A 15000-nucleotide genomic window follows, 5' to 3' on the forward strand; every position below is an offset into this window, starting at 1 on the left:
TTTTCTTCATTATACCCTTCTGCATGAATACCTTTTTCTTTCATTTATGTGTGTGCTATTTGTAATAGATGTAGATTAGCAAGGACAGATTGGAAGAATAGGCTATGCCTAAAATCTTAATCCTTGAATAAAAACGTTTTGAGTTCTGAGTTCTGAGTTCTCCTCCTCCTCCTCAACTCTGTGAAGAGTTACTGAGGTTCCTCACAGAAGAACTGTTCACCAGATTCCTCAAGATCTCACGGTTGTAAATCTCTGAGATATCTTCCCCAGTCCGATACTCTTGGTCCTATCCACACACTGAATGATCGTGACAGCGGGTCGTTGGCTTGTTTTCGAGGTGACTGTATTATGAAAAGAAAAACAAGAGAGGCAAGGCCTTCAAGACTCACTTGTGATACACTTTTAAATCCAAGCTTTTTATGTATTGAATATAATTTCAAAATGTAATGTTTAAAATCAGAAAGATAAGTTTAAAGCAAATTAACTCCCCTAGCATTAATTACATAGTAATTTCCCTTTATCACTATCTGCACCAAAACGTTTGCAAAATAAATAAAACTTCCATGCTTAGCAAAAGAAGTTCCTGTTTTAACAAAAAAAATGATAATAATGACTGCTCTTGTTGTTGGGTCAGAATATCAGATCAAAGGGCCAAGTTTAGAGAATACAAAAAATATAAATATAACAGTAAATGCAGTTTGCATATAATTAGGCTTCATTTTTTTTTTTTTTTTTTTTTGTGCCCATCCCAGAGGTGCAATATTGTTTTAAACAAGATGACTGGAAAGAACTGAATTTTTCCTATTTTTATGCCTAATTTGGTGTCAGCTGACAAAGTATTTGCAGAGAAAATGTCAATGTTAAAGTTTACCACACACACACACACACACACACACACACACACACACACACACACACACACAGACAACCGAACACCGGGTTAAAACATAGACTCACTTTGTTTACACAATTGAGTCAAAAATTGAAATAAAATGATAATAAAACACCTAACAAAAATCTTAGACGGCTCAAAACATCAGTGAAATATATAGTAGGTTGCGTTGCTAGACAATGTGTGTGTGTGTGTGTGTGTGTGGCCGGAGGGACAAGGGTGGCTGGGGGGCGGGGAGGGGGGGGGGCGGTGAGTGTATGTGTGTGTGATTGTATGTTTATGCAGTGTGTGTGTGTGTGTGTGTGTGTGTGTGTCACTGTGTATTCGAGTGTGTGCATGTTTGTTTATGTAATGTGTGTGTGTGTACGCGCGCGCACACACACACACACACACACACACAGATTCCTGATCGATTTCTGGAAAGCAAACAAAAAATCGAACATAGGTATATCACGTAACTTAGAAATGTTGGCATGAACAATCAAGTAATTGTAAGGTGAGTACCCCTCTGAGGTAAGTTTATACAACCACTTCTACTCATTCATTTATGGAGGGTGATGAGGTGAAACAAAACCAATATCAGGAGGGAAAAACAACACACCAACAACAACAACAGTAACAGAAATGCAGGGCTTTGCTTCAGTCAGTCTGCCATCTCTCGTGCGTGCGCAAGGATCATCAATTCTGATTTCAGCAAAACCGTGTAAAGCAGACAGCTGTCCCCTAACTTGCATAGTCCACGTCCATTAATGTCACAATGGGCGCTCAGCGTGTTGTGTGTGTGTGTGTGTGTATGTGTCTGTCTGTCTGTCTGTCTGTCTGATTCTCGCTCTCTCCCACTCTCTCTTTTCCGGATGCACGTCTCTGTCTCTCCCTATCTTCTGTCTCTCTGCGTCTTTCTATCTGCCTGTCTCTCTGTCTGTCTGTCTCCCCATCTCGCTCTCTCTTTCTCGATCTCTTTCTGTCTGTCTCCGAGTCTCTGTCTGTCTCTCCCTCGGTCTATTTCGTCGTCATTTGTCTGCATGTGTGTCTCCATCTGATAGCGTATCCCAGCCTGTGTGTCTGTCTATACAAAGGCACACACACACAAAGCGCGGGCGCGCACACACACACACACACACACACACACACACACACACACACACACAGAGACACACACACACACAGAGAGAGAGAGAGAATATGACAACAAAACACCAATGACACATGATTTATTTTCCAGAACAACAGATAAGCACTGGTGTGCTCTTTACCGTGTAGCCCCCGCCCTTTGCATGGTTTCGAGTGCTCCAACAACACATGGCACTGAAGGGAATACACACAAACACACGCTCGCGCGCGCGCGCACTCATGCACGCACACACGTACGCTCATAAGTACACACACACACACGCACGCACATAAGCACACGTGCACGCAAGCACGTGCACACGCGCACACACACACACACACACAATCACATACGCGCGCGCATGTACACAAACACACATAACACATACACACACGCGTACACACGTGTTGGCACACGTCTACACACACACACACACACACACACACACACACACACACACACACAGGATAAACGGATGGACCGACCAACAGACAAACAGACACAGTAAAACAGACAAGACAAACAGATAAGGCTGACAGACAGAAATATAGACAGACACTAACACGTAGACGGACTGACCCATAAACAGATATATAGACAGAGAGAGTGTCAGATAGACTAGACTGACAGATAGACAAACAGGCAGACAGATAGATTACTAAACAATACAATCGGACAATGTAAATGTCGGAGAGAGAGAGTGTGTGTCAGACAGACTAGACTGACAGGTAGACAAACAGGCAGACAGATTACTAAACAATACAATCGGACAATGTAAATGTCGGAGAGAGAGAGTGTGTGTCAGACAGACTAGACTGACAGGTAGACAAACAGGCAGACAGATTACTAAACAATACAATCGGACAATGTAAATGTCGGAGAGAGAGAGTGTGTGTCAGACAGACTAGACTGACAGGTAGACAAACAGGCAGACAGATTACTAAACAATACAATCGGACAATGTAAATGTCGGAGAGAGAGAGTGTGTGTCAGACAGACTAGACTGACAGATAGACAAACAGGCAGACAGATTACTAAACAATACAATCGGACAATGTAAATGTCGGAGAGAGAGAGTGTGTGTGTGTCAGATAGACTAGACTGACAGATAGACAAACAGGCAGACAGATTACTAAACAATACAATCGGACAATGTAAATGTCGGGTCAGTAGTAGTATCTCGACCCGTTGACAATGCTAATGCGGTGTCTCTACCCATTATCAGCAACATAAAGCGACGTCATATCACTGTTTGGACTGTTCCCAAGTTGGGTGATATCTTTTTGTGTCAGCACTCCAGCTGACGTTAGCCTGTTGGAAAATAATTGAGAGGCTGCGCTGAGGTCAGGAATGTCATTGCTGGGCTGGGTCAAACAGGTGGGGTGTTCTTTTGACCCGGGGTGTGGCGAGAGAGAGAGAGAGAGAGAGAGAGAGAGAGTGTAGGGAGGATAATGGGAAGTTGTATATGTGTGTGTGTGTGTGTGTGTGCGTGCGTGCGTTTAGGGCGTAGGGGAGCTCTGTGTGTGTGTGTGTGTGTGTGTGTGTGTGTGTGTGTGCTGGCGCGTTTATATAACATATAATCTACAAGCACTGTACTGTGTACACCTGACGAATATTTCTCTTGTTCAATCACACACACACACACACACACACACACACACACACACACATAAAACTCTCCCCCTCTTCCCTCCCCCCCCCCCCACACCCCCCCACCACTTCATTTCTCTCCTCTCTCTTACTCTTTCTCTCACACACTCACCCCCACCCCCACCCCCACCCCCAGCCTCCACCCCCACCATCATCCCTTTCCTTCTTTATCTCTCTCGTACACACCCTTTATTGAAAAAAAGAAAAGAAAATCCCATGTACAGCTCTGCAATATGTCAGCAAGAGCAAGGAGGAAAGAAACTGGCGGTTAAAGTCCAATCACAGGAGAAGATAGGAAAATATTGATTTGGCAAGGGCGCTGACAGTTCAGTTGAAGCGCTTTTAACACACAGGAGAGCCGTAGCTCTTCTGTCAGCATGTGCGGACACATGCTAGGTACTGACGGGCTGAGAGTGACAGTGACAAGCGTGCTCGTGCGTCATCAACATTTTTTATCAGTGCGGAAACAACAGCTCCTACTGTCATAAACCTAATGTATATTTTTAAGTCCTAGTGATAGTAGTAATAGCACTGAGCAGTAATAGTAGTAGTAGTAGTAGCCATCGTAGTGACAGCAGAATCAGCAGAAGTAGTGGTAGTTGCAGCAGTAGCAGCCGGACTGAGCTGCAGTAGGCTACTAGTGGCAGTAGTAGTAGTAATAGTAGCAGCAGCAGCAGCAACAGCAGCAGTGCTTGTAGTAGTAGCTGTAGTCAGTAGTAGTAGTTTTTCGAATCAGTACCAGCTTGAACACTGCCGGTTGTGTCTGAGGACAATTTATTGTGCCGGATAAACTTTGAACTCGATTGAGGTTTGTGTTATAACACATGGATAGAGAAAAATGTTCTGCTTGTACACAGGACACTCTCTCTGTCTCTCTGTCCCTGTCTCTGTCTGTCTGTCTGTCTGTCTTTCTCTGTCTCTGTCTCTGTCTCTCTCTCTCTCTCTCTCTCTCTCTCTCTCTCTCTCATTTGTGACTCAAATATAGCATGACTCAACGCTATCCAGAAAATTGTATGCAAACGCGCACGCGCGTTCACACATACACGCGCGCGTGCGCCTACGCATGCACAGACACACTATACGAAAACAAAAGATGTCACACACACACACACACACACACACACACACACACACACACACACACACACACACATTAAATGCATAATCTCACCATCCCCACACACACATAACACACACACACACACACACGCGCGCGCGCGCGCGCGCACGCACGCACACACACACACACACACACACACACACACACACACACTCATCAAACTCTCCACCTCTATTTTATACTGTCAAGAACAAGAAAACAACATGCACAGACACACTATACGAATACAAAAGATGTCACAGACACACACACACACACACACACACACACACACACACACACACACATTAAATGCATAATCTCACCATCCCCACACACACACACACACACACACACACACACACACACACACACACACTCATCAAACTCTCCACCTCCATTTTATACTGTCAAGAACAAGAAAACAACAACACACCCTAAAATTATATACAATCGATTTATTAAAAAGAAAAAAAAAGACTTACCCTCACCATAGTAGAACTTCTGAATCGCATTTCCCATCCTCGACCGAAAACCACACACGCACACAACTCACTACAGCAGTGCAGTCAGTAGTAGGTCTTTAAGTACAACACAACACCAATGGAGGGATATCCCAGCTCACAAGACCAAAACCGCACCTAGCAATGAATAATAACAATAATAATAATAATCCAGACCAGCACAGCACAGCTAGACAGACAGACAACTAAAGTCTCCTACAGCCAGAGTCGTTCGCCATCGCACGAAATGATCAACGAGTCTCTCTCGGCTCAACCGCCAACTGAACTGAAGCCACAGATGACACAGACTGTGCAACAGACACAACCAACCACCTGTCTGTACGGCTGCTGGTTATCGGAGCGCATTGTGGCGGTTGGGTGGATGGATGGATGGATGTAGGTACACCCACCACGGACAGTTCATCGCTTTCACATCTGGTGGCCTGGCTCGTGATAGATATCTAGATAGAAAGATATATGCCACCACCACCACCACCACCACCACGATCACCTAAACACTAAACTAGCTACCCTGTTGCTAACCTAGCTCGTGTATTTTTATCGTCACTGTTTCTGTGCCGAGCAACAGTGGGTATTTTGTCTTGTCTTGTCTTGTCTTGTCTGGTCTACTCGGTTCGGTTTTCGCGGCTGCATTGCATGCAAAGACACTGCTCTCACGGCCCACAACAACAACAACAGCAGCGTTAGGCGTGGGAGGGAGGGGGATGTGGGGGGAGAGAGAGAGAGGGGGAGGAAGTTGGTTGGTGGTGCAGTGCCAGTACTTTTGCTTGCAATGATTGGCACTGCCAAGAACTCGTGCAGGAGTATTGGTTCTCCCCCCCCCCCCCCCCCCCCTTTTTTTCCCCCTTTTTTTCAGTTTCTTGTAGAGTCGAAAAAGCTGTCTGCATGCATTGGCAGGTTTAGAGAGTAGGTATTTTGTGTTGTGGTGGAATGGCCTACTTTTTGAGGCACTGAGTGCGCGAATGCATACACACGCACCGTCACACGCACGCACGCGCGCGCACACACACACATACACACAGTGCGAGCGTTCACACACACATCCTACCCGTCCCTCCTCCCCCTCCACCCCACCACACAGACCCTCCTCCTCCACCTCCACCCCACCACACACACCCTCCTCCTCCACCTCCACCCCACCACACACACCCTCCTCCTCCCCCTCCACCCCACCACACACACCCCCCATTCGATTACTCGCTGACTCATTCGCATACGCACACTGAACTTTTTGTAGCAAATACAGATCGAAGAGTGTGGAAGTACAGTTTGAGAAAAGAGATATCAAGAGACAGAAAAGGAGAGAGGGGGGGGGGGGGGGGCGGGGGGGAGGGGGGTCGTGGGTGGGTATACACAGGTAGAGTTATAAACGCACAGGCGCGCGCGCGTGCGTTTCTGTGTGTGTGTGTGTGTGCGTGTGACGGTGCGTATGTGTGAATGTATGCATGCGTGCGAAGGTGCGTGTGTGTGTTTGTGTGTGTTTACTCAGTGCGTATGCGTGTGCGTGCATGCGTGTGGCGGTGTCCTCGCGTGCGCGTTGCTCTTGCGCGCGCATTACGCCGCTCTTGCTCTTGTTAGCGCCGGTTAAGAACGCGCGCCAGATCATGCATGCACGCGCCAGTAAATGCATTGTACGTGAGGAGCAGTGAGGAAGGAAAGACAATATACAAGGACGGAAATTGCTCTGTCACCCGCACGCGCACTCTGATGACTGTGATCTGAATGCATGGCGTGTAAGTCTTTTGCCTGAATGTGTAAGCCTTTTGCGTGAATGTAGAGCGTGTAAGCCTTTTGCCTGAATGTATAGCGGCGTGTACTTTAAGTGTTTTGCCTGAATGTGTAAGTTTTTTGCCTGAATGTAGAGCGTGTAAGCCTTTTGCCTGAATGTATAGCGGCGTGTACTTTAAGTTTAGAGAGTGTAAGTCTTTTGCCTGAATGTATAGCGGGGTGTAAGTCTTTTGCCTGAATGTGTAAGTCTTTTGCCCGAATGTGTAAAAAGTCTTTTGCCTGAATGTAGAGCGTGTAAGTCGTTTGCCTGAATGTACAGCGGCGTGTACTAAGTCTTTTGCCTGAATGTCAGTGTAAGTCTTTTGCCTGAATGTATAGCGGGGTGTAAGTCTTTTGCCTGCATGTATAGCGGGGTGTAAGTCTTTTGCCTGAATGTATAGCGGGGTGTAAGTCTTTTGCCTGCATGTATAGCGGGGTGTAAGTCTTTTGCCTGAATGTGTAAGTCTTTTGCCTGAATGTGTAAGTCTTTTGCCTGAATGTGTATTGCGGGGTTTAAGTCATTTGCCTGAATGTGTAAGCCTTTTGCCTGAATGTGTAAGTCTTTTGCCTGAATGTAGAGCATGTAAGCCTTTTGCCTGAATGTATAGCGTCGTGTACTTTAAGTGTTTTGCCTGAATGTGTAAAAAGTCTTTTGCCTGAATGTAGAGCGTGTAAGTCGTTTGCCTGAATGTACAGCGGCGTGTACTTTAAGTCTTTTGCCTGAATGTCAGTGTAAGTCTTTTGCCTGAATGTGTAAGTCTTTTGCCTGAATGTATAGCGGGGTGTAAGTCTTTTGCCTGCATGTATAGCGGGGTGTAAGTCTTTTGCCTGAATGTGCAAGTCTTTTGCCTGAATGTATAGCGGTGTGTAAGCCTTTTGCTTGAATGTATAGCGGCGTGTAATGTGTAAAACTTTTTAAAATGTTTTCATGGGCATAGAGTGTAAGACTTTTTATTAAACTGGTTCATAGCATGTGAGGAACTTAAACAAAGAAACTGGATATATGGTGAGCAAGACTTAAAAAAACAACAAAGAAAAACAAAAAAAACCACCTTAATCCAAGAACTGACGATGCCCAAGTCAACGTGTGCTTCAAAGTCATTTACATGGACTTCTGTCCCTTTCATCGTTCCACAATGTATGTGGGTCTCTCTTTGCGTGTGTTTCTGGGTTTCCATGTGCGTTTCTCTGTCTTTGTCCCTGTCTCTCTGTATTTGTCTGTCTCTCTATCATACACTCTCCTCCCCCCCCCCCCCCCATCAACCACCCACTTCCGTCCCTCCCCCTCTCTCTCTCTCACACTCTCTCTTTCTGTGTGTACGTGTGTGTGTGCGCGCGCGCGCGTGTGTGTGTGTGCGTACGTGTGTGTGTTGACGTGGGTGGGTGGGTGCCAATAGCGTGTGTGTATGTGTGTGGGTGCCAAGAGGAGAGAGAGTGTGTGTGTGTGTGTGCATTGGCACTTGTGTTACATGTTTATGTGCGCCCGATCACAAACACCCCCCCCCCCCCCACTCACACACACACACACCACCAACACCACCACCACCACAACCACAACCACCCCCTCTCTCAATACACACAAATGAATAAAAGCATTTGCCCTAATTGTCCACGCACGTACAACCAGTTCAGTTTATCCACTCTGCATCACACAGTTGTATATTGCCATTTCCACGCCTTACACACACACACACACACACACACACACACACACACACACACACACCATACAATGATTAAGACACTTGTTTCCTAATTGCCTAAGCACGTACGACCATCTCAATTAATTAATCCACTCTTGCACAATAGTACATTGCCATCCTCAGACAACAGACACATGCACTCACACGTCCATCCAAACCCCCGGGGATCACACACACACACACACACACACACACACACACACAGTGAGTGAGTAAAAAAAATTTAAAAAAAAAAAAAATTCCCAATCACGCACAACCCGTTCAATTCATTAATCCCACTCTTACACAGTAGTATACCAGTCGCCTTTCTTTCTCATGTCTCATGCCCTGTAATCAATTGCAGCATCAACAACAACAAAAAGACAAAAAGAAAAAGGGAAACAGAATCGCCTCCCCCACCCCCCACCCCCTCCCTCCTCCCCATCAAATCAGTCCAAGAATAGACGCTGACGTCATCGAGAATGAACGAATGAGGATCTTGTGGAGCCGACCCTGGCTAAGAGTTTGTTTGATGTCAGGAGAACGGATCGATTGATTTCGGTTTTCTCGTGTGCGCGCGCGCGTGTGTGTGTGTGCGTGCGTGCGTGTGTGTGTGAAGTGTAGTGTAGTGTAGTGTGTGTGTGTATGTTTGTGTGACAGTGTGTGTGTGTGTGTGTGTGTGTGTGCTTATGTGTGCGCGCGTGTGTGTGTGTGACAGTGTTTGTGTGTGTGTGTGTGTGTGTGTTGTACGTGCCAGTGTTTGTATGTGTGCGTGCGTGCGTGCGTGCGTATATGTATACTTGCTTGATGTCGGGAGCACCGATCGATTGATTCCAGGTTTTCCTCCATCTCGTCTGGTTTTTCCCGGCCCTTCGTTTTTTGACCATTTCCTGCTGCATCATTGATGCCAGCCAATCCATTCCGCGCGCACGTGCATGTGACCAGGAGAAAGAGAGACAGACAGAGAGAGAGAGAGAGAGAGTGTGTGTGTGTGTGTGTTTGTGACAGTGAGTGCATGTATGTATGTCTGCATGAGAGAGAGACACACACACAGAGACAGACAGACAAGACAGAGAACAGCCGATTAATTTCTGAAAGAGAACGTGAGGGGAGGAGAAAGAGACAGACAGACAGACTGACAGATAGACAGACAGACAGACTGACAGATAGACAGACAGAGACAGAAGAGAGAGATGAGGTGGACAGATTGACACGGACACAGACTGAGAGAGGGAAGGGAGGGGAGTGAGAAAGTGAGGGGAGGTGAGGACAAGGATAAAGATAGCGAAGAAGGGAGGGTGGAGGTGGAGAATGAGGAAGAGGGAGAGACGGATGAAGGGAGGAGAGAGAGAGAGAGATGAGGGAAGGAGGTTGGTAAGAGCGCGCGAGAGAGATGGAAATGGACATTTAGAGCGAGTCACTGTGAGACAGAGACAGATTTTTTTTTTAAAGGAAGAGAAAGAGAGACTGAAAGAGCGACAGGGGACAGAGATAGATAGATAGATGATAGATAGATAGAGAGAGAGAGCGAGAGAGAGAGGGGGAAGGGGGGTTACAGTGATGGACAGACAGAGGGATCGCTTCTGCTTGGAGAGACACGAGGAACAGTGGAAGGGAAGAAGGAGAGAGACAGAGACAAAGAGACTGATCGACAGACAGCGGCAGACAGACAAACTGACATACAGACAGACAGACAGACAGGCGCGAACGACATGTTGTTAACTCTATTAACCCCTTTCCTCCCATACTCCCTCCACCTCCCCCCCTCCCCCTCCCCCCCACTCCCTACCCCAAACACAGCACGAACTGTTGTTTTCACAAGCAGACAGTATCACGATTAATGCAATATGGCATGGCCGAAAAAAACAACAACAAAAAAACAAACAAACCAGCAAGTCCATCTTTTGCATAGAGTAAGCAAACGAGCGAGCGAAAGAGAGTATGGACATAGACAGAGAGAGACACGGAAAGACAGACAGATAGAGAGAAACGGGAACATGACAAGCAGACAGACAGACACGCGCGCGCGTGCGCGCGCACACACACACACACACACACACACTCACACACACACACACAAAGGAACATGACAAGCTCTCTCTCTCTCTCTCTCTCTCTCTCTCTCTCTCTCACACACACACACACACACACACACACACACGGAGAGAGAGAAAGAGAGAGAGACGCGAACATAACACACATCGGTTGCAGAGAGACAGAAATAGACACAGACAGACAGACAGACACAAGAAGACAGACAGACATATACAGACAAAGAGAAATGCGAACCTAACAAGCATCGGTTGCAGAGAGACAGAGACAGTGATAGACAGAGACACGGCAGGAAGACACAGATAAACAGACAGAAACACAAGAGAAAAGCGAACATAACAAGCATCGGTTAGCTAGACCAGCAAACACAGAGCCACACAGACAGACAGAAAGACCGACAGTCAAAAACCCCGAAAATTAACAAGTGTCTGTTGCAACCATGCTCCCCACATCAATGGTTGCTGTCGCTAAAAATAACCCATGAAATGCTGCTGACCCGCGCTGCACATAATCTAATAATAACAGCCTGCCCCACCAACGCGCAGTGGCGAAGTGGTTTGCGCCTCGAACTGACGGCTGGAAGAACGCAGGTTCGAACCCCATCAGAGCCCGTGGCCGGCCCCTCCCACCCGGAGCAGAGTGTGCTGTGGGCTCAAACCGGAAGACTGGGACCACACAGTCGAGGGCCATCCACTTCGCGGATACGTCTTTGGGAGTGTTGCTCAAATTTCCTGACCAACACTGCAGATGTCTGTATCTCTAAACCTGTTTGACGCTGGGATATAATTAGTACAGCTTTGTTTCAAACTAGGCGTACGATAGCTGAGTGGTTAAAACGTCTGCCAGTAAAGGTGATTCAGTCCTGAAGTGGCGACCACCCTGGAGGCGCGGGTTCGAACCTGCTGAGGACACCATGGGTGGGAAAAAAATTTTTTTTAAAATGCGGCAATACAAGGGCAACCTGAAGTCATGACCTGGGTGCGGCCCGGCCCCCTTTGAGTGTAAGGAGTTAAGGTCCGAAACACTTGATTGAGGGGGGCTTCTTCTCTGAAGACCTTTTTTTTGGGGGGGGTATTTCTTTTTATCAGATTTCTCTGTGTGAAATTCGGGCTGATCTCCCCAGGGAGAGCGCGTCGCTGTACTACATCGCCACCCTTTTTGTTTGTTTGTTTGTTATTGTTTTCCTGCTTGCAGTTTTATTTGTTTTTCCAATCGAAGTGGATTTTTCTACATAATTTTGCCAGGAACAACCCTTTTGTTGCCGTGGGTTCTTTTACGTGCGCTAAGTGCATGCTGCACACGGGACCTCGGTTTATCGTCTCATCCGAATGACTAGCGCCCAACCACCACTCAAGGTCTAGTGGAGGGGCAGAAAATATCGGCGGCTGAGCCGTGATTCGAACCAGCGCGCTCAGATTCTCTCGCTTCCTATGCGGACGCGTTACCTCTAGGCCATCACTCCACTGTACAGCTCTCCCTAGACTTTCTTATCACTTTGAATCCCTACAGCAGCAGAAGCATTATCCCCGTCATCATTCTTTATCGAAATATAGAAAACAAAATTAACCCATTTACGAACGGGGAAAAAAAAGATAGATAAAGAAACTGCGAGATTTCCTCGTCTGTTGACCTGGGATATTAGAAGAAAAAAAGTGGATGAGGAGGAGGAGGGAGAAGAAGAAAAAGAATTGGACGAGGAGGAGGAGGCAGAAGGAGAAGAGTATGGCGATAATGATGAATAGGGGAGTGGTAGGAAGAAGAGGAGGAGGAGGCAGAAGAAGAAGAAAAAGAAGAGTATGGTGATAATGATGGATAGGGGGAGTGGTAAGAAGAAGAGAGGAGGAGGAGACAGGCGGTATGAATGGAGGTGATGCCTCGCGATGACCGGCATCGATCAATCGGATTGTCCGGCAGTGCTGTCCTTCATTTTGACTGTTTTGCAAGACTTAGGGGAGAGAGAGAGAAAGAGAGAGAGTGTGTGTGTGTGTGTGTGTGTGTGTGTATGTGTTTGCGCGCACATAATTATGCGCGCGTGTGTGTTGGTTAGTGAATGAATGGGTGTGTATGCGCGCGCGCGTGAGTGTATGAGTGAATGTCTTTACGGGGGATAGATGTGTGCATGTGTATGTTTGGACATGCGTAGGTACGTGTATGTGTGTGTGTGTGATGTGTGCGTGCGTGCATGTGTGTGTGTGTGTCTGTGTCTGTGTGTGTTAGTGAGTGAGCGAACGTGTGTGCAATGTGTGCTTTAGTACCACGAGCTTAAAGTGCACAGGCGTCTATGTTGGCACACCCGCGCGTGCGTGTGTACGTGCGCGCCCGCCCGCCGTGTGTAAACATTATTTTGAAGAAAATTTGCCTTGAGATGCAACCTAGAATAGAGCTGATGGTGTTATGAGATCAGATCATAACCATTTTCCATACCGCCACAACCTCCTTCCATCATGGAGTTCAACGTGCTTCCCCAAAAAATAAGAATCGTTGTGAGGAAAAAAAAAAAGAAACAAGAGGCAAAGCCTTCAAGACTCACTTGTGCTTCACACTTTATCCTGTAAAGGAATCATTAGGAGGAAAAAAAAGAGATTTTAAAAATGGTTGAAAAGTGCTCTGTATTAAATATGATGGATAAGCTTGGGAGAAGAAAAAAGAAAAGAAAAGAAAAGAAAAATGTAATGTTTAAGATGAAAGATAAGTTTAAAGCAAATTAAGTCCCCTAGCATTAATTACAGAGTAATTTCCCTTTTTTACTATCTGCACCAAAACGTTTGCAAAATAAATAAAACTTCCATGCTTAGCAAAAGAAGTTCCTGTTTGAACAAAAAATGATAATAATGACTGCTCTTGTTGTTGTGTCAGAATATCAGATCAAAGTGCCAAGTTCAGAGAATACAAAAAATATAAATATAACAGTAAATGCAGTTTGCATATAATTAGGCTTTTTTTTTCTTTGCTTTTTTTCTTCTTTTTTTGTGCCCAACCCAGAGGTGCAATATTGCTTTAAACAAGATGACTGGAAAGAACTGAATTTTTCCTATTTTCATGCCTAATTTGGTGTCAACTGACAAAGTATTTGCAGAGGAAATGGCAATGTTAAAGTTTACCACACACACACACACACACACACACACACACACAACCGAACACCGGGTTAAAACATAAAATCACTTTGTTTACACAAGTGAGTCAAAAACGAAGAGGATGAAGAAGAAATCTACTCTGCGCTTTATCCATATCCTCCCTAGCTATTGGCAAGAACTGTAGAAGAGTCCAAAATATCACAGCACACTCTTTTCACCCATGACAGTAGATAAAGTAGTTACAGACTGAAACTGACTCGCTGCACCTTCACGACAACCTGTTCCCCCTGTCAACGGAACAGTCCATAATTAAAAAGAACAAAAGTGACAGAAGTTCAACATTTGCCTGTGCGAGGTAAGCTACGAGCTCGAACTCAACAAGTTTCATAGAGTGGTTATCTGATATTCGTTCATCAGAAGTTTCAAAGCTTTCGGTATTGGAGGATTAAATTCCGAACCCTCACGGAAACAGGTGAGGTTACTGGAGAAAGGGGTGGGGTGGGGTGGGGGTGGGGGGGGCGCGGGGGGGGGGGGAGGAGGCGTTTAGGAATTTAGGTCATGCTCGTTCAACTGGGTATGCTGTTGTTGTTTTTGTTTTGTTTTTGTTTTAATCTCTCGCACGATCTGACATGTTCTATGGGGAGTTAAAATGGTTGGAAATTCATGGTGACGATTATGGTGTTATGGTATAATTATCAAACTTGGCAGTACATCGATCCCCCTTTCCAGGTCAGTCAGGAACCTCGGTGTTGTCCTTGACAAAAATTTATCAGTCAGACATGTCAGTCCTGCTACTGTCAACTGCGGCGCATCAGTGCCGTCCGGAAATATCTGTCCACTGACGCAACATCTAGACTTGTCGTTTCTCTCATTCTCTCTCGCCTTGACTACTGTAACTCTATTGTCTGGTTTGCCTGCTTCATCCATTCAGTCCCTTCAGCGCATACAAAACTCTGCTGCCCGACTCGTCCTCAGAAAGAAAAGATTTGAGCACATCACTCCTCTTTTGCAACATCTCCACTGGCTCCCTGTCTCACACCGAATAAAGTACAAGATCAGCACTCTATGTTATAGATGTATTCACAAAACTGCCCCTTCCTATCACCTCTACACTCCATCTCGCTCTCTACGATCGGCTTCGGATCC

At 46.1% G+C, this 15000-nt stretch overlaps 1 pseudogene across 1 annotated transcript in view; it reads right to left on the minus strand.

Moving 5' to 3' along the window:
- LOC143296729 (uncharacterized) overlaps positions 1-5508 on the minus strand; it is a 47264-nt pseudogene extending 41756 nt beyond the window's left edge. The window contains exon 1 of the transcript XR_013057178.1: positions 5238-5508. The product of XR_013057178.1 is annotated as an uncharacterized LOC143296729 (transcript). The remainder of the gene's footprint in view (positions 1-5237) is intronic.
- Positions 5509-15000: the final 9492 nt, after the last annotated feature.

This window comes from Babylonia areolata, chromosome 1 (assembly GCF_041734735.1).
Source record: "Babylonia areolata isolate BAREFJ2019XMU chromosome 1, ASM4173473v1, whole genome shotgun sequence".
Taxonomy (NCBI): Eukaryota; Metazoa; Mollusca; class Gastropoda; order Neogastropoda; family Buccinidae; genus Babylonia; species Babylonia areolata.